This window comes from Anomaloglossus baeobatrachus, chromosome 12, assembly GCF_048569485.1.
Source record: "Anomaloglossus baeobatrachus isolate aAnoBae1 chromosome 12, aAnoBae1.hap1, whole genome shotgun sequence".
In the NCBI taxonomy this organism is placed as follows: Eukaryota; Metazoa; Chordata; class Amphibia; order Anura; family Aromobatidae; genus Anomaloglossus; species Anomaloglossus baeobatrachus.
The window spans coordinates 24,855,604-24,875,354 of NC_134364.1; the positions used below are offsets into that span (position 1 = coordinate 24,855,604).

General features: G+C 49.5%; 1 protein-coding gene across 2 annotated transcripts in view; it reads right to left on the reverse strand.

Moving 5' to 3' along the window:
- Positions 1 to 19,751, reverse strand: part of FRMD6 (FERM domain containing 6) — a 191,890-nt gene that overhangs the window by 157,016 nt on the left and 15,123 nt on the right. The window contains exon 1 of one of the 2 annotated variants that reach the window (XM_075330779.1): positions 12,464 to 12,763. The exons of the other annotated variant lie outside the window; for it this stretch is intronic. The gene's annotated coding sequence lies outside the window, so the exon portion shown is untranslated. Of the gene's footprint in view, positions 1 to 12,463; positions 12,764 to 19,751 lie in introns of those variants that run through there. 2 annotated transcript variants of the gene reach the window in all.

The window sequence follows — 19,751 nt, forward strand, 5'->3', positions numbered from 1 at the left end:
TGATTTTGTGTTCTCTATATAGAATACGGTCTTATGTGCTGATATGTAAATTAAAGGGGTATTCCAGCCTGAAAAACGTTTTCACCTATCCAATAGATAACTGTTAAATTTGTGGGTCCCAATGTTTGGATCCCAAGAACGAAACTTCACAGTGCCATAATTAAGGAAACAAATGGTACACCAGCAATCTATTCATTATATATGGGACTAGCAGAGAAACTGTACTTAACTGTCTCCAGCAGTTCCATAGACAAAGAATGGAGCGGTGGTTCCCATGTGAGATTATTATTCTTGAACACTATTCTTGGGATCGGTAGGGGTATATGTAGCGCCCCACAGGGCAGGTGGTTTACCTACTCGTTGCCGGGCAGTCACGGGTCGGGTCAGGTGATGTCACAAGTGGCCTTGCCCGGTTCTGTTGCCCCGAGGCATACAGTAAATGGTGGGGAAGCAGGGTGTTTGGGGAAAGTTTGTTGTGACACCACCTGTGGTATGCGGCCAGGGAGTAGCCATCGCCGCGTAAATTCCTCGCCAGGGCAGGTGTTATGGCAGCCGGAATGGTGTCGCTCCCCACAGGCGGAGCGGGCCCCAGGTGGATATCGGTGGGTTGGCAGTCCCTTGGGAGCGCCGGCGTCACTAATCAGAGTCTCAGTCAGCAATTGTGGTTCCAGGTTCTTTTTACTCATAGGTTAAAGGCTGCAACCAGGTGCTGGTCTCTGCCGTCGTGGGCTCCAGTCAATCCCAGGCAAGTAAGGGGCCACCACCGGTGTTTTAAGAGAGGAGTGAAAGTCCTATTTCTAGGGTGTCCCCCTTAGCAGTTAGGTACCCTGGCTGAGTTCTCCTCTCTCCAAGTTGGAGAGGTGTGTGGTCTGGAGCTGTGTGCAGCTCCAGCAGGGGAGAGAACCCAATTTGAGCAGGTGCCAGGGTAGGAGCCAGGGCACCTCTGGTTAGGAGGCAGACGGAGGCCTCTGTCTGCAGGAGCCGGGAAGACGGCTCGGTGGAACCGAGGTGGACCGGGACAGGGTAGTGGCCCGCCGATACCAACTCGGGGAACCAACTCGAAATCCGGAGCACAAAGGAGGGTACTCAGACCCTGAAGCTAGGTCCAGAAGCTACTGGGGGCTAGCTAATTAAGTTATTGCGTCCAGGACTTGAGGTCCTGTCCCACCCAAAGTCCCGACTGAAGGCAACAGCCCAACGAGGGGGATAAGCAGCCACCGCCACGGCTCAGAGATCCCACGGGCCAGCGTCTGCGGGCAAAGGGCTCCTTAGGCAACCACAAGCCAGGAGCGGACTCCTGAAGTTGCAAGCACAGGCAGTGCACCATCCAACACAGGTGCGGGAGAAAGACAGAGACCACCAGCCGGGTGGGGGACTGCGGGCACCGACCACCATCACCTTGGTTTACCAGAGACTCGTGTGTTTTCTAATAGTGTGTACAACAGCACCCTCCGATCGCCCATCTCAGTGCACCGCCAAACACCCCCAACGGGTCCCGGGGCCACCATCCCTGCCCACGGAGGGGTTAACAACTTACATCTCCCCCGGGTGCCTCGTAACTGCAGCGGTGGTGTCCACCTTCACCATATTCCGTGGGTGGCGTCACGAACTTAACACGGCTCCGGCCGTACATCTACGTCCCCAAACCACAACCCCCCTTTCAGTTGAAGTGACCGCGAGATCCCCAGGTCCGGAGACCCTTGAGCCACCCACAGAAGGTCCGGATCCGAGCAGCTCGGCTGCGAGCGGGGCGGTACATCTGTCTTTAGCTATTCCCGCTGTAACTGTCATTTCAAAACAAACCTGCAGCAGAATTTGGGTATCTGTCTCTAGCTCCTCCCTCTGTAACTATCATTTCAGGAGAACTTGCAGTAGAATGTCCATGTCTTTCTCTAGCTCCTCCCTCTGTAACTGTCATTTCAAGAGAACTTGCAGCAAAATGTCTTTTTAGCTCCTCCTAGAGATCAGTGGAAGTTTGGGCTTGCCAGGTTCAGTGGGACTTTAAATAAAGTTCAGTTCGGTACCAGGACTTGACCTGAACTTAATCCTGAAACCCGAACGGCATTTGAAAATTTAAAGTCAATGATTGGGCAATTCAATTCTCAGCCCACATACAGACAGCCATAAACAGAGCAGTTCCGGGGGAGGGAGAGAGGAGGGTTTGTTTTGGTTTTTTTTTTTACACACTACATCTGAAAAGATTTTTTTTACCCCCAGTGAAAGCCATTCAAAGACTACAAGTGGCTCACACTGGGCCGAGCACCGAGTGAACCCTAACACACCGATACTCAACTGAGTGGGTATCACACGTAAAGCACCCGAACTCTGAACTTGGACACAGTTTTTTGTTTTGTTTTTTTAAAAAGTCAGTGTTTGGTACGAACTCTGAACTTTTCAGTTCGGGTTCTCTCATCTCTGCCTCTCTCTGTAACTGTCATTTCAGGAGAACTTGCAGCAGAATGTCTGTGTTTTTCTCTAGCTCCTCCCTCTATAACTGTCATTTCAGGAGAACTTGCAGCAGAATGTCCGTGTTTTTCTCTAGCTCCTCCTTCTGTAACTGTCATTTCAGGAAAACTTGCAGCAGAATATCTGTTTTTCTCTAGCTCCTCCCTCTGTAACTGTAATTTCAGGAGAACTTGCAGCAGAATGTCAGTGTTTTTCTCTAGCTCCTCCTTTCTCCATAGAATTTAATAAATAGACACTAAATATAGATTTTACCATTAAATACATAAAGAATAATCAGTCCTGGAGGGGAAAGGAACATATTTTTCTGAACACATATTACATAACTTGATATTTTCATGAATATGTTTGTTTAAAAAAATAACTATGAAGAAAAGTTCCCTAATTTCCAATACCGGCTGTTCCCCCCCCAAAAAAATAAGATTGATGACGGATCCCTTCACATTTTGCACAACCCATAAATAATTTACTTGCTTTGTATGTTCAGTTTTAATTAAAACAAAGACTGCAATGGAATATAAAAAAAATTATTTAATGAAATGTGTAAATAATGGAGGCGACTGCACAGCAACATGTCATGTTTTTACTTTTTGCCGCATCCGTGCAGTCATTTACAGAGTGTGGAGAGAAATGTCTGCACCAATGAGCATCAAAAACCGTGACGACTCCGAGGCTTTCTTGTAACTGTGAAGATAGGCAAATGTCTGGAAAATCAACACTGTGGTAATTTTCCCTCCATCCAGATTTTAACTATTATGTAATTTTTATGCTGGCTCTGGGGTTGCTATGGTAGCATCAGCACCTATGTGTGTGTGGATTTCTTACCATGTGACCTAATCTCACAAGCACAGGAAAATCAACTCAACATGTGCAATTGATAAACTGATGTCTTTGTAAGTCGCAGAGGGTCTTGTGGGCACTAGGATCAAGAGCAGACCACTACCTCTGAACATGGTAACATCACAGTGCAGGGGTAATACACACAGTGATGTCATAGTACAGGGGTAATACACACAGTGATGTCACAGTACAGGGATAATACACACAGTGATGTCACAGTACAGGGATAATACACACAGTGATGTCACAGTACAGGGATAATACACACAGTGATGTCACAGTACAGGGATAATACACACAGTGATGTCACAGTGCAGGGGTAATACACACAGCGATGTCACAGTGCAGGGATAATACACACAGTGATGTCACAGTACAGGGGTAATACACACAGCGATGTCACAGTACAGGGATAATACACAGTGATGTCACAGTACAGGGATAATGCACACAGTGATGTCACAGTACAGGAATAATACACACAGTGATGTCACAGTGCAGGGATAATACACACAGTGATGTCACAGTACAGGGATAATACACACAGTGATGTCACAGTACAGGGATAATACACACAGCGATGTCACAGTACAGGGATAATACACACAGTGATGTCACAGTACAGGGATAATACACACAGCGATGTCACAGTGCAGGGATAATACACACAGCGATGTCACAGTACAGGGATAATACACACAGTGATGTCACAGTACAGGGATAATACACACAGTGATGTCACAGTACAGGGATAATACACACAGTGATGTCACAGTACAGGGATAATACACACAGTGATGTCACAGTACAGGGGTAATACACACAGTGATGTCATAGTACAGAGATAAATACACACAGTGATGCCACAGTACAGGGATAATACACACAGTGATGTCATAGTACAGAGATAATACACACAGTGATGTCACAGTACAGGGGTAATACACACAGTGATGTCACAGTACAGGGATAATACACACAGTGATGTCACAGTACAGGGATAATACACACAGTAATGTCACAGTACAGGGATAATACACACAGTAATGTCACAGTACAGGGGTAATACACACAGTGATGGCACAGTACAGGGATAATACACACAGTGATGTCACAGTACAGGGATAATACACTCAGTGATGTCACAGTACAGGGGTAATACACACAGCGATGTCACAGTACAGGGATAATACACACAGTAATGTCCCAGTACAGGGATAATACACACAGTAATGTCCCAGTACAGAGATAATACACACAGTGATGCCACAGTACAGGGGTAATACACACAGTGATGTCACAGTACAGGGATGATCCACACAGTGATGTCACAGTACAGGGGTAATACACACAGTGATGTCACAGTACAGGGATAATACACACAGTGATGTCACAGTACAGGGGTAATGCACACAGCGATGCCACAGTACAGGGATAATACACACAGTGATGTCATAGTACAGAGATAATACACACAGTGATGTCACAGTACAGGGGTAATACACACAGTGATGTCACAGTACAGGGGTAATACACACAGTGATGTCACAGTACAGGGGTAATACACACAGCAATGTCACAGTACAGGGGTAATACACACAGCGATGTCACAGTACATGGATAATACACACAGCGATGTCACAGTACAGGGGTAATGCACACAGCGATGTCACAGTACAGGGGTAATGCACACAGTGATGTCACAGTACAGGGGTAATACACACAGTGATGTCACAGTACAGGGATAATACACACAGTGATGTCACAGTACAGGGGTAATGCACACAGCGATGCCACAGTACAGGGATAATACACACAGTGATGTCACAGTACATGGATAATACACACCGTGATGGCACAGTACAGGGGTAATGCACACAGTGATGTCACAGTACATGGATAATACACACAGTGATGTCACAGTACAGGGATAATACACACAGGGATGTCACAGTACAGGGGTAATACACACAGTGATGTCACAGTACATGGATAATACACACAGTGATGTCACAGTACAGGGATAATACACACAGTGATGTCACAGTACAGGGATAATGCACACAGTGATGGCACAGTACAGGGGTAATGCACACAGTGATGGCACAGTACAGGGATAATACACACAGTGATGGCACAGTACAGGGGTAATACACAGTGATGGCACAGTACAGGGGTAATACACACAGTGATGTCACAGTACAGGGATAATACACACAGTGATGTCACAGTACAGGGGTAATGCACACAGTGATGGCACACTACAGGGGTAATGCACACAGTGATGGCACAGTACATGGATAATACACACAGTGATGTCACAGTACAGGGATAATACACACAGTGATGTCACAGTACAGGGGTAATACACACAGTGATGGCACAGTACAGGGGTAATGCACACAGTGATGGCACAGTACAGGGATAATACACACAGTGATGTCACAGTACATGGATAATACACACAGTGATGTCACAGTACAGGGATAATACACACAGGGATGTCACAGTACAGGGGTAATACACACAGTGATGCCACAGTACAGGGGTAATACACACAGGGATGTCACAGTACAGGGGTAATACACACAGTGATGCCACAGTACAGGGATAATGCACACAGTGATGCCACAGTACAGGGGTAATACACACAGTGATGTCACAGTACAGGGATAATACACACAGTGATGTCACAGTACAGGGGTAATACACAGTGATGTCACAGTACAGGGATAATGCACACAGTGATGTCACAGTACAGGGATAATGCACACAGCGATGTCACAGTACAGGGATAATACACACAGTGATGGCACAGTACATGGATAATACACACAGTGATGGCACAGTACAGGGATAATACACACAGTGATGTCACAGTACAGGGATAATACACACAGTGATGTCACAGTACAGGGATAATACACACAGGGATGTCACAGTACAGGGGTAATACACAGTGATGGCACAGTACAGGGGTAATGCACACAGTGATGGCACAGTACAGGGATAATACACAGTGATGTCACAGTACATGGATAATACACACAGTGATGTCACAGTACAGGGATAATACACACAGGGATGTCACAGTACAGGGGTAATACACACAGTGATGTCATAGTACAGGGATGATGCACACAGTGATGTCACAGTACAGGGATAATACACACAGTGATGTCACAGTACAGGGATAATGCACACAGTGATGTCACAGTACAGGGATGATACACACAGTGATGTCACAGTACAGGGATAATACACACAGTGATGTCACAGTACAGGGAGGGATAATACACACAGTAATGTCACAGTACAGAGATAATACACACAGTGATATCACAGTACAGGGATAATACACACAGTGATGTCACAGTACAGGGATAATACACACAGGGATGTCACAGTACAGGGGATAATACACACAGTGATGTCACAGTACAGGGATAATACACACAGTGATGGCACAGTACAGGGATAATACACACAGTGATGTCACAGTACAGGGATAATACACACAGTGATGTCACAGTACAGGGAGGGATAATACACACAGTAATGTCACAGTACAGAGATAATACACACAGTGATATCACAGTACAGGGATAATACACACAGTGATGTCACAGTACAGGGATAATACACACAGGGATGTCACAGTACAGGGGATAATACACACAGTGATGTCACAGTACAGGGATAATGCACAATGTTGGAGAACATAACACGTCTTTTAGTTTGTGGTGGCAGAGACTCTGTTGCCACATGACAAAATATTTCACTAAGGATTCAGGAATTCTACCAAAGGGTCCGTTCTCTTCCTGTGAGTAACCAAATCTATATATAGCTCATTCTGAAGAGTTTCCATCCGGTACACAGCGGCAGCCACACAACAAAGGTTATATCATGGGGATTTTCATTTTGTCAATGTGTATGAATGAAAAATCAACCTAATTTATTTACAGACTTAATCTACATTAAAAAGTTAAGTCACTATGCACATAACAAGACTTTATCCTGTACTATACTCCAGAGCTGCACTCACTATTCTGCTGGTGCAGTCACTGTGTACATACATTATTACTGATCCTGAGTTACCTCCTATATTATACTCCAGAGCTGCACTCACTATTCTGCTGGTGCAGTCACTGTGTACATACATTACTGATCCTGAGTTACCTCCTGCATTATACTCCAGAGCTGCACTCACTATTCTGCTGGTGCAGTCACTGTGTACATACATTACTGATCCTGAGTTACCTCCTGCATTATACTCCAGAGCTGCACTCACTATTCTGCTGGTGCAGTCAGTGTGTACATACATTACTGATCCTGAGTTACCTCCTGTATTATACTCCAGAGCTGCACTCACTATTCTGTACACGTTTATACACTCCTGCCCTGTCTGCTCCTGTGCCAGGCCCTGATGATGTCACATTACGGGGGTTACCCTAATCCGTGGCTTTTCCTCCGGTCAGGATGTGTGGAGTCTGCAGTGTGGGGTGCTTTGATGTGAGACATGCAGATTTCGGCATTGTTGTGCTCTGTTTGTAGTTTTATGCCGGGTCGGTGCCAGCTCTATCATTATGCCAGATGCAGTCTTCTCGGCGCTGCGAGTCCTTAGACGTATGTCGTCCGTGTAGATTGTGAGCTTCCCGGGCGAGGGAATTGTGAGTCCTCTGGGGTCACTGTGTCTGCAGCCCCCCATAAGTGACGAGCGGCATCGATTCACAGTAAATGATGAGATTTGCCGGATCCGGGTGAGTGATCTCGGCAGGAGATCTGGTGAGGGCTGATTAATCATTATCTCAGTGGATTTGTGTTCTCTTGGAGGTTGTGGGGCCCCTAGTGACAACACACGGACTGCGGTCACCCAGAAATAAAGTGATACCCCCATAACAACAGCTGGAATACGTAGGTTGTGGGCTCCATAGAAGGGTCATGTTAGGACTGGAGGTAATCTGGGGGAGGGGTCCCTGGTGATAAACTACTTGTCAGCATCTGGCAAAACTGGGCATAGAGCCCATCGCAATCCAAGGGATTGATGTGATGTGTAATACACTTATAGAGCTATGGACGCGCACAATATCTGACCTCTGGCTACAGCAGAGGAGCAGAGGACGGAGAGGTGTATACCGGAGACACGACTGGCACCGACACACCAAGAGGAGCGGAGGACAGAGAGGTCAGTACTAAAGCAACTGGCACCGGAGCACCAAAGCACCAAGAGGAGCAGAGGGCAGAGAGGTCTATACTGGAGACACGACTGGCACCGACACACCAAGAGGAACGGAGGACGGAGAGGACTATACTGGAGACACGACTGGCACCGACACACCAAGAGGAGCGGAGGATGGAGAGGATTATACTGGAGACACGACTGGCACCGACACACCAAGAGGAGCGGAGGACGGAGAGGACTATACTGGAGACACGACTGGCACCGACACACCAAGAGGAGCGGAGGACGGAGAGGACTATACTGGAGACACGACTGGCACCGACACACCAAGAGGAACGGAGGACGGAGAGGTCTATACTGGAGACACGACTGGCACCGACACACCAAGAGGAGCGGAGGATGGAGAGGATTATACTGGAGACACGACTGGCACCGACACACCAAGAGGAGCGGAGGACGGAGAGGATTATACTGGAGACACGACTGGCACCGGAGCACCAAGAGGAGCAGAGGACGGAGAGGACTATACTGGAGACACGACTGGCACCGACACACCAAGAGGAGCGGAGGACGGAGAGGACTATACTGGAGACACGACTGGCACAGACACACCAAGAGGAGCGGAGGATGGAGAGGATTATACTGGAGACACGACTGGCACCGACACACCAAGAGGAGCGGAGGACTGAGAGGACTATACTGGAGACACGACTGGCACCGGAGCACCAAGAGGAGCAGAGGACGGAGAGGACTATACTGGAGACACGACTGGCACCGACACACCAAGAGGAGCGGAGGACGGAGAGGACTATACTGGAGACACGACTGGCACCGACACACCAAGAGGAGCGGAGGACGGAGAGGACTATACTGGAGACACGACTGGCACTGGAGCATCAAGAGGAGCAGAGGGCGGAGAGGTCTATACTGGAGACACGACTGGCACCGACACACCAAGAGGAGCGGAGGACGGAGAGGACTATACTGGAGACACAACTGGCACCGACACACCAAGAGTAGCGGAGGACGGAGAGGACTATACTGGAGACACGACTGGCACCGACACACCAATAGGAGCGGAGGACGGAGAGGACTATACTGGAGACACGACTGGCACCGACACACCAAGAGGAGCGGAGGACGGAGAGGACTATACTGGAGACACGACTGGCACCGGAGCATCAAGAGGAGAAGAGGACGGAGAGGTGTATACTGGAGACACGACTGGCACCGACACACCAAGAGGAGCGGAGGACGGAGAGGTCTATACTAGAGACACGACTGGCACCAAAGCACCAAGAGGAGCAGAGGGCAGAGAGGTCTATACTGGAGACACGACTGGCACCGACACACCAAGAGGAGTGGAGGATGGAGAGGACTATACTGGAGACACGACTGGCACCGACACACCAAGAGGAGCGGAGGACGGAGAGGACTATACTGGAGACACGACTGGCACCGGAGCACCAAGAGGAGCAGAGGACGGAGAGGACTATACTGGAGACACGACTGGCACCGACACACCAAGAGGAGCGGAGGACGGAGAGGACTATACTGGAGACACGACTGGCACCGGCACACCAAGAGGAGCGGAGGACGGAGAGGACTATACTGGAGACACGACTGGCACCGACACACCAAGAGGAGCGGAGGACGGAGAGGACTATACTGGAGACACGACTGGTACCGACACACCAAGAGGAGCGGAGGACGGAGAGGACTATACTGGAGACACGACTGGCACCGACACACCAAGAGGAGCGGAGGACGGAGAGGTGTATACTGGAGACACGACTGGCACCGGAGCATCAAGAGGAGCAGAGGACGGAGAGGACTATACTGGAGACACGACTGGCACCGGAGCACCAAGAGGAGCAGAGGACAGAGAGGACTATACTAGAGCCACGACTGGCACCGGAGCACCAAGAGGAGCGGAGGACAGAGAGGACTATACTGGAGACACGACTGGCATCGGAGCATCAAGAGGAGCGGAGGCAGAGAGGTCTATACTGGAGACACGACTGGCACCGGAGCACCCAGAGGAGCGGGGGGCAGAGAGGTCTATACTAAATCCACAACTGGCACCGACACACCAAGAGGAGTGGGGGGCAGAGAGGTCTATACTGGAGCCACGACTGGCACCAGAGCATCAAGAGGAGCAGAGGGCGGAGAGGTCTATACTGGAGACACGACTGGCACCGACACACCAAGAGGAGCGGAGGATGGAGAGGACTATACTAGAGCCACGACTGGCACCGGAGCATCAAGAGGAGCGGATGCAGAGAGGTCTATACTAGAGCCACGACTGGTACCGGAGCACCAAGAGGAGCGGAGGACGGAGAGGACTATACTAGAGCCACGACTGGCACCGGAGCATCAAGAGGAGCGGAGGGCAGAGAGGTCTATACTACAGACACGACTGGCACCGGAGCATCAAGAGGAGCGAAGGACGGAGAGGTCTATATTAGAGACACGACTGGCACCGACACACCAAGAGGAGCAGAGGATGGAGAGGTCTATACTGGAGACACGACTGGCACCGGAGCATCAAGAGGAGCGGAGGACGGAGAGGTCTATACTAGAGAGACGACTGGCACTGGAGCATCAAGAGAAGCGGAGGACGGAGAGGTCTATACTATAGACACGACTGACACTGACACACCAAGAGGAGCAGAGGATGGAGAGGTCTATACTGGAGACACGACTGGCACCGGAGCATCAAGAGGAGCGGAGGACGGAGAGGTCTATACTAGAGACACGACTGGCACCGACACACCAAGAGGAGCGGAGGACGAAGAGGTCTATACTAGAGACATGACTGGCACCGGAGCATCAAGAGGAGCAGAGGATGGAGAGGTCTATACTGGAGACATGACTGGCACCGGAGCATCAAGAGGAGCGGAGGACGGAGAGGTCTATACTGGAGACACAACTGGCACCGGAGAATCAAGAGGAGCGGAGGGCAGAGAGGTCTATACTGGAGACATGACTGCCACCGGAGCATCAAGAGGAGCGGAGGACGGAGAGGTCTATACTGGAGACACGACTGGCACCGGAACATCAAGAGGAGCTGAGTACGGAGAGGACTATACTGGAGACACGACTGGCACCGGAGCACCAAGAGGAGCGGGGGATGGAGAGAACTATACTGGAGACACGACTGGCACCGACACACCAAGAGGAGCAGAGGCAGAGAGGTCTATACTAGAGCCACGACTGGCCCCGGAGCATCAAGAGGAGCAGAGGACGGAGAGGTGTATACTGGAGACACGACTGGCACCGGAGCATCAAGAGAAGCAGAGGACGGAGAGGACTATACTGGAGACACGACTGGCACCGGAGCATCAAGAGGAGTGGAAGGCAGAGAGGTCTATACTAGAGACACGACTGGCACCGGAGCACCAAGCGGAGCGGGGGCAGAGAGGTCTATACTAGAGCCACGACTGGCACCGGAGCACCAAGAGGAGCGGAGGGCAGAGAGGTCTATACTAGAGCCACAACTGGCACTGGAGCACCAAGAGGAGTGAGGGGGGGGGGGGGGCAGAGAGGTCTATACTGGCAACAGGACCGGCATCAGTGCACCAGGACGAGTGGAGGGCAGAGAGGTGTTTCCTACTGGCACTGATGCACCAAGAAGAACTTTGCTCATAGCATGGCTGTGGATCTAAAAGGGTAGGGATCCATAGTGACTTATGTGGAGGCATTTTAGGAGACCCATCCCTCCACTGACCCTGGTAGCACTTCCAGCTGACAACCCACCCCATAACTAACTTTTATAACGTGCCCCGATAAGAGCAATCCCAATAAAAAAATTGGCATTGGGTCAATTAATCATAAGTCCATCATTACTAACGATAAAATAGATAAATTGAATCAAGTACAAGGTTAGAATTTCCATGGTCACTTAAGACATGTAAACTTAAAAGGCGCGATACAAGAACCCAGGATACTCTAATAATATTCATGGGGTGACCTTACCTTTTTGCCGTTTTTTCGGTTTCAGCAGAAGTTTGTTCAATGTATCAGGATAGTTATTTCCTTCGGAATGGTTGGAGAGATTGACTAAGTGGTCCGGAGACAGTCAGCAAGTTTTAGTTCCATTCCCACGTAGAAGAGTGTATGAAATGCGATGTCTTCACGAGCCCCCCTACCTGTGCGGGGGTCAATGCTGCGATATCTGTGCCCCTGTGATGCCCTCCGCCTAACAATGTGCGAAAATGCAGCAAACCCGGCTGCAAATCCCTAGGTTTTCTTGTCTCTTTCTACACGAGCTGAGAGCATTGCGACAATCAAGCTAGGACTTGTATCTCTGCGGAGGCAGGAGACACATGGATTAGTGGTAAAACAAGAATGCAGGTTTCTTCACAAGAGTGGCCGACATTACACAAGAGGAAAACACCTGTCATGGGGCATCAGACAAAAACAGGGTCTTTGGAGGGGCAACAGGCAATATGTTGGGGGTGGGGGAGTTATATTATATTCTGCAATCACCTAAACAGATCAGAAGATTGAGGGGTCAATAAAACGAGGCCATCAATGAAACATTTTTGGAAACCCCTTTACCCAATGTACCCGATGGGGCTCTATTAACATCAGTCAGGGATGAGGCATCTGTAAGGAGGGGTTCACGTGGGGGTGATGGAGCCTTATGGCAAAAATATGCAACCCCTTTAGGTGCTGGTCACCACACCCCTAACATACGGGGACAGGGGGACTCTGTGTTGTAAAATTCCTCTGTACACCTGCAGAGTAGGCGGGATTTTCCTGTTGTGATGTCAGAGCTGTGCCCTGTTCTAAGCCAATCAGATGTTTCCAACTGCTATTTCCTCCCTCCTTGAGTGAGAACCTGCAGCTCCATTTCCCTCCTCTCCCCCTTTGTCTCCTCATCAAGTATTTTACACTAAAAGAGGTTTTGGGGTAACATTGAAACCTTATGGCAAAAATATGAGACCCCTTTGGGTGCTGGTTTCCATACCCCTAACTACAAGAGAGAAGAGGACCTGGTATTGTAATATTCCTCTGTACACTTGCAGAGTAGGTGGGATTTTCCTGTAGTGATGTCAAAGCTATGCCCTGTTCTAAGCCAATCAGATGTTTCCAACTGTTGTCCCCTCCCTCCTTGAGTGAGAACCTGCAGCTCCATTTCCCTCCTCTCCCCCTCTATGTTTCAATCAGTTTTTTTTAGTACTAAAATAATTTTTGGGGTAACATTGAAGCCTTATGGCAAAAATATGAGACCCCTTTTGGTGCTGGTTACCACACCCCTAATATACGGGGACAGGAGGACCCGGTGTTGTAATATCCCTCTGTACACCTGCAGAGTAGGCGGGATTTTCCTGTAGTGATGTCAGAGCTGTGCCCTGTTCTAAGCCAATCAGATGTTTCCAACTGTTATTCCCTTCCCACCTTGAGTGAGAACCTGCAGCTCCATTTCCCTCCTCTCCCCCTTTATGTCTGTCAGGGTTTTTTTTTTAGCACTAAAAGAGTTTTTGGGGTAACATTAAAGGTGTTTCACAGTTTTCAGAGAGCTTGGAAAAAGTAAAATGAGAGTCAGAAGATGTTTATACACCAGGAATAAGACCGATAGGAACGTAAAGCGTGAACACAATCAGTTATATATTCTTTATAGGAAACCACTTTGATTTTCAGGTGTCCTGTAGTAGCACAGGGACAGAAATATCCTGCGTTTCAGAGTGAGTCAGTCTCGGAGGCCTGGGGGGGGAACATGACTGAATATATTACTACCAATACATCACACTGCGGTGAGTCACTATGGCACAGGGCTAAAGTAACATTTCACCGGGGCATCCACCACCGGGGATGGAAGAAAACCTCAGATCTCCGGAGTGCCACACGTCCTTCAGACCCACGATTTCCTTCCAAATCTGGGAGAAGATTCTGCACATCAGCTCACGTTGGCACCATAGATTTGCAGTGGGCAATTCAGCCTCGGATCTGATCACAATGAATAGATTCACTTTCCTCCCTCCCAGCTGGATTCTGGGACTACGGCCAGAGGTTGTAAATGTCCTGAAATATGTAGCGACGTAACACAGCCCCACATAGAACATTTCTGGGAGGGAGAAGGAGAGCCGTCCGTTTCTATACATGTAATAGATTCATCGACGATTTTCACCTACTTTACACGGTCGGCTTGGACTCCTGCCCTGGTGCCATGTACGGATTTATAAGCTCCTGATTTTATTTCTGCATTTCTGGAAGTCAATGGGGAGAACCAAGGAGAGAATTTAATATTCAGGTTGTAAGAATGGTAGACGCTGTGATATTTTCCAAGCTGGAGGGCATGTAAGCCATAGATACAGCGTCAATGGGGTTCCAGGAGAGAAGAGGCCCACTCCAAGGAAGCAGTAAATATACTCAAGATATGAGAATGGAAGGGGCACTTGGACCTCTTGGCAGATGGGAAGCTAGGACCTCCCAACCAGTGGAGCACTAAGACCTCCCAGCAGATGAGGCACTAGGACCTCCTCACAGATGGGGCACTAGGACCTCCTCACAGATGGGGCACTAGGACCTCCTCACAGATGGGGCGCTAGGACCTCCTCACAGATGGGGCGCTAGGACCTCCTCACAGATGGGGCGCTAGGACCTCCTCACAGATGGGGCGCTAGGACCTCCTCACAGATGGGGCGCTAGGACCTCCTCACAGATGGGGCGCTAGGACCTCCTCACAGATGGGGCGCTAGGACCTCCTCACAGATGGTGCACTAGGACCTCCTCACAGATGGGGCACTAGGACCTCCTCACAGATGGGGCACTAGGACCTCCTCACAGATGGGGCACTAGGACCTCCTCACAGATGGGGCACTAGGACCTCCTCACAGATGGTGCGCTAGGACCTCCTGACAGATGGGGAGCTAGGACCTCCTCACAGATGAAGCGCTAGGACCTCCTCACAGATGGGGAGCTAGGACCTCCCGACAGATGGGGAGCTAGGACCTCCCGACAGATGGGACTCTAGGACATCCCGACAAATGGGGCGCTAGGACTTCCCGACAGATGGGGCACTAGGACCTCCCGACAGGTGGGGCGCTAGACCTCCCAACTGATGGGACGCTAGGACCTCCCAACTGATGGGACGCTAGGACCTCCCGACAGATGGGGTGCTAAGACCTTCTGACGGATGGGGCGCTAGAACCTCCCGACAGATGGGGCGCTAGGACCTCCTGACAGATGGGGCACTAGGACTTCCTTGCAGAAGGGGCTCTAGGACCTACCAACAGATAGGGTACTAGGACTTCCTTACAGAAGGGGCTTAGGACCTCCTGAAACGTGGTACACTAGGACTTTTCAGCAGATGGGGAACTAGGACCACCTCGCAGATAGGGCATTAGAATCTCCTGATAGATGTGGCGCTAGAACCTTCTCACAGAAGGAGCTTTAGGACCTCCCGATAGATTGGGCACTAGAACCTCCCTATAGATGGGGTGCTAGGACCTAGTCACAGAAGGGGATCTAGGAACTCCCAACATATGGGGCACTAGTGTCGCGGGCGGGGAGGAGGGTGTCAGCACACCGCGCTCGCCCCCTTCTGCTCGGGTCCGGCGGCCGCTGCTCAGTGGTGGCTCGAGCCGTAGGCCGGATCCCGGCGGTTTATCGAGCGGCACTCCTCGCCCGTGAGTGAAAGGGGTTTTTGGATGCGGGGATTGTTATAGTTCGTGACGCCACCCACGGTTGTGGTGATTTCACCACCGCTGCTCAATGCGGGGGTCCCGGGGATGGTGATGCGGAGCAGCCAGGTGTTGTGTTGCCCCTCCGTGGGCAGGGGTTGGTGATCCCGGGGCCCGGTGATGGTTTGTGAGATGCGGGGCCTGGTGGGCGCAGGGACGCGGGGGCAGCGCTGTGCCTTGCGGCACTGTGGTACTCACTCAGCCTGAGACACGGACACAGTTTGTACGGTAAACCAAACGGCTGGTAGGACGGTCCCACAGACGGCTGCACCTGCACTCCCGGTAGGTGACAGTGATGTCCCTCTTCCTTGCACCTATGGTTGACTTGTGGTAGCGGTGGATTCCCTCCGGTTACCCGCTCCCCGACTACAATCTGGGCCGGAGGAGCTCTACACTTTGCCCACAGGCGCTGGCCCTGAGAAACTGGTGCCTTGGCGGTGGCGGTGTCTCTCTGCTTCAGGTTGAGCGGTTGCCTTCAATCGGGACTTGGTTGCTGGGGGATCTACGTCCCCTTCACTGACGGATTCGGCAAATTTGGCGACTCCTAGCCTTGCCGGGGTCCGAGAGGCCCCTGCCCTGGTGCTGACTGTCCTTCGGAACACTGCTCCAGACCACCGGGCACACAGCCAACGGGGTCCTTCCAGGAACTTCCAAACGGTCCCACTCCAGACGGTCACCGCCGTCGCTGACCTTGCTGTTCTGGCCCTACACAAAGCTGGACCCTTCAGGCTTTCCTTTCTTCTTGTCAGCTCACTTGCTTTTCTCCTTTTCCACTTTTCTACTTTCACTTAGTTGTTTACTCCTTTCTAGCCCTCAGCTAGACTTCACTCTTGCCCTGCCTGGGCTTATCTGCCTGGTACTTCCCGCCTCCAGAGCTGTGATCTCCTTGGTGGGCGGAGCCAACCGCCTGGCCCACCCCCCTGGTGTGAAATCATCAGCCTCTGGAGGAAGGCAACAAGGATTTGTAGTTTAGCTGTGATGTGCCTACCTGGAGTGTGGGGTGTGGTGGTGTTGTGACCTGTGACCCCTGGCTTGCCCAGGGCGTCACACTAGGATCTTCTGGCAGAGACGGAACTAGAACCTCTCAACACATGGGGCCACTAGAACCTCTCAACAGATGGGGCACTAGGATCTACCAACGGATGGGACACTAGGACCTCTCCTGACGGATGGGGCACTGGTTCCTCCTCCAGTTTCTACCTGTACACCACGAATATATATACCAGAAAGGCTTTGTCTTGCAGGTTTCCTATGCCATAGAAACCATAAAACCAATAAGACTCCTAAATATGTAGAAACCAATAACGAAAAGAGAGAATCTGCCTAAGACCATGTTCACTAAAAGGCAGCTTCTTCTTTGCATTAAAAATTGCAGCAAAAAAAAAAAAAAACAAAAACACAAACTGTATGTGAACTGAGGGGTATGAGCTCTGCAATGTGAGAAGAGGCAGCTGAAAGGTCATATGTCGTATTGGCACGGTACGGGGTGGGAGTGGGGACAAACAAGGTCTGTGTCTGTTTTTGCCTTTGTTTGGTGACATTTGTGACTTGTGACCACCCAGCAGATGTTACATGTTCTTGAAAGTATTAAATTGTGAGAGGTTTGCGAGGTTCCTCTGTGCTTTCCCCTATATCCTACATAGTCGTCTCCCGGGAATAACATTTCCTTATCGGAGTGATACATAATTTACATTGGCAGCTAAAATATCGTCAGAGAACTTAATTATTCACATTCATCAACTAAGGACCGAGAGGATAAAATAAGTTACATCCCCGAGGATGGAATAATCCTGAAGTCTCAGCAACGTCTGTAATTATGGAGCAGGAATGACGTGCGCGACTCAGGTTAATTAGAGGTTAATTAGAATATTGGAATATTTGATTAATATTGTAACGTTGTTTCAAAAGGACATATGAGCTTAGTGCAACATATTTACAAACTTTCTCTACTTGCAAACAAACTGATGAAACAAGAATATTGACGAGCTGCAGCCAATCAACTGCCATTGATCGGCTGCAGCGGTCACGTGATACAACAGCGCGACATACGCCTGGAACAGTATCTAAAACTTTGGCAATGCGGGAGGTGAGAATAGATTAACCCCCTTAAACAATTAGCTATACTCTATAACCATAAAGTGATCTGCTGAAAAATATCCAATATGGCCATTTAAAGGGTATTAGAGGACAGAGTGACCGACTTGTTATGTTTTCTTGTTAGGGGGTGGGGGTGATGATTGAAAGCTTCATTAGTTAAGCATGTTGGGGGGAGGATTTTAATTAGCTGTGGGTGTTATTCGCTGCACATACCTGACATAGCTCAGTGTTTGACAATCAACAAGAAAACGTTCCCGGGACAGGAATCTAGATAAGATAGCGGAGTCCTGCCGAAAACAAGACTCCCATTCATGGTGCCCAAGTTCTGGAAGTCACACGAGCTAACAAATGGAACATTAATGTTGTCCATACCTGAATTAAAAACAAACATTCATTCTATTTTATTCTGAAAAATAAAAACATAAAACATTTGTTATTGATCCTCCGCTGCCAGGGATCCCCCTTAGTCTTAAAGGGAACCAATCACCAGGGTTTTCGTATATAACCTAAAGCCAGTGCTATACTGGCACTATTAGGCTGATTCTATACATACCTTTAAGTGTCAGCTCAGATTAATAGGTTTAGAAACACAAGAAAGTAAAGTTAGTAAAATCATCAGCTTGTTGAGTGACAGCAGCTGAGGATCAGATAATAGCTGGTGGGGTATTCATAGTTATCCCCTTCCCGTTATTTATGCTAATTCTATTAGAAAATCGATTTAGTTTGTGACTAGAAGGACCTGTGCTGATGTCATACACATGTGACCAGAAGGGGCGGGGCATCAGCCAACATAGCTGATACCAGGAAGCAACATCAAATCAAATTAAATAAGCTTTATTGTCAGGACCAAATACAAATTAGTTTTGCCAAAGCAAGTGTACATTAGGGACTGGGACTGTGGGGACTGTAGGAAGAATGGATGGGACACATCTACGGTGGGAGCTATGTAAGTCTATGGCTTATGATGGGGCATATCCAGGGTGGGGACTGTAGGAAGGATGGATGGGGCACATCCAGGGTGGGGACTGTGGGGGCACATCTAGGGTGGGAGCTATGGAAGTCCATGGCTTATGATGGGGCATATCCAGGGTGGGGACTGTAAGAAGGATGGATGGGGCACATCTACGGTGGGGACGTTGGGGGCTATGGAACATTTTCCTGTTGGCTGAGGCCCCTTCCAAACACAGCAAGGCACCCAACACAGAACGCGCAGAAGCAAGAGGGGTGACATTACTGCTGAGTATGGTGGCCTCCAAGGGCCAATCCAAGCAGAAAGGAGCAAAAGAAAAAAAAAAAAAAATAAATCGACAGGGAAAGTTTTTTTTCTGCTGTGGAAAAAGTTTATAGGGTTTCAATATAGTCCTCAGGAAATTCTGAAAATAGTCAGTCCTTTTTGCCATACAGGAATGGTACTGTCTGGAAGACCTGGGAGGGGGGTGTGGGGGGACACTGGGTGCTTTAGGGGACACCACTAATTA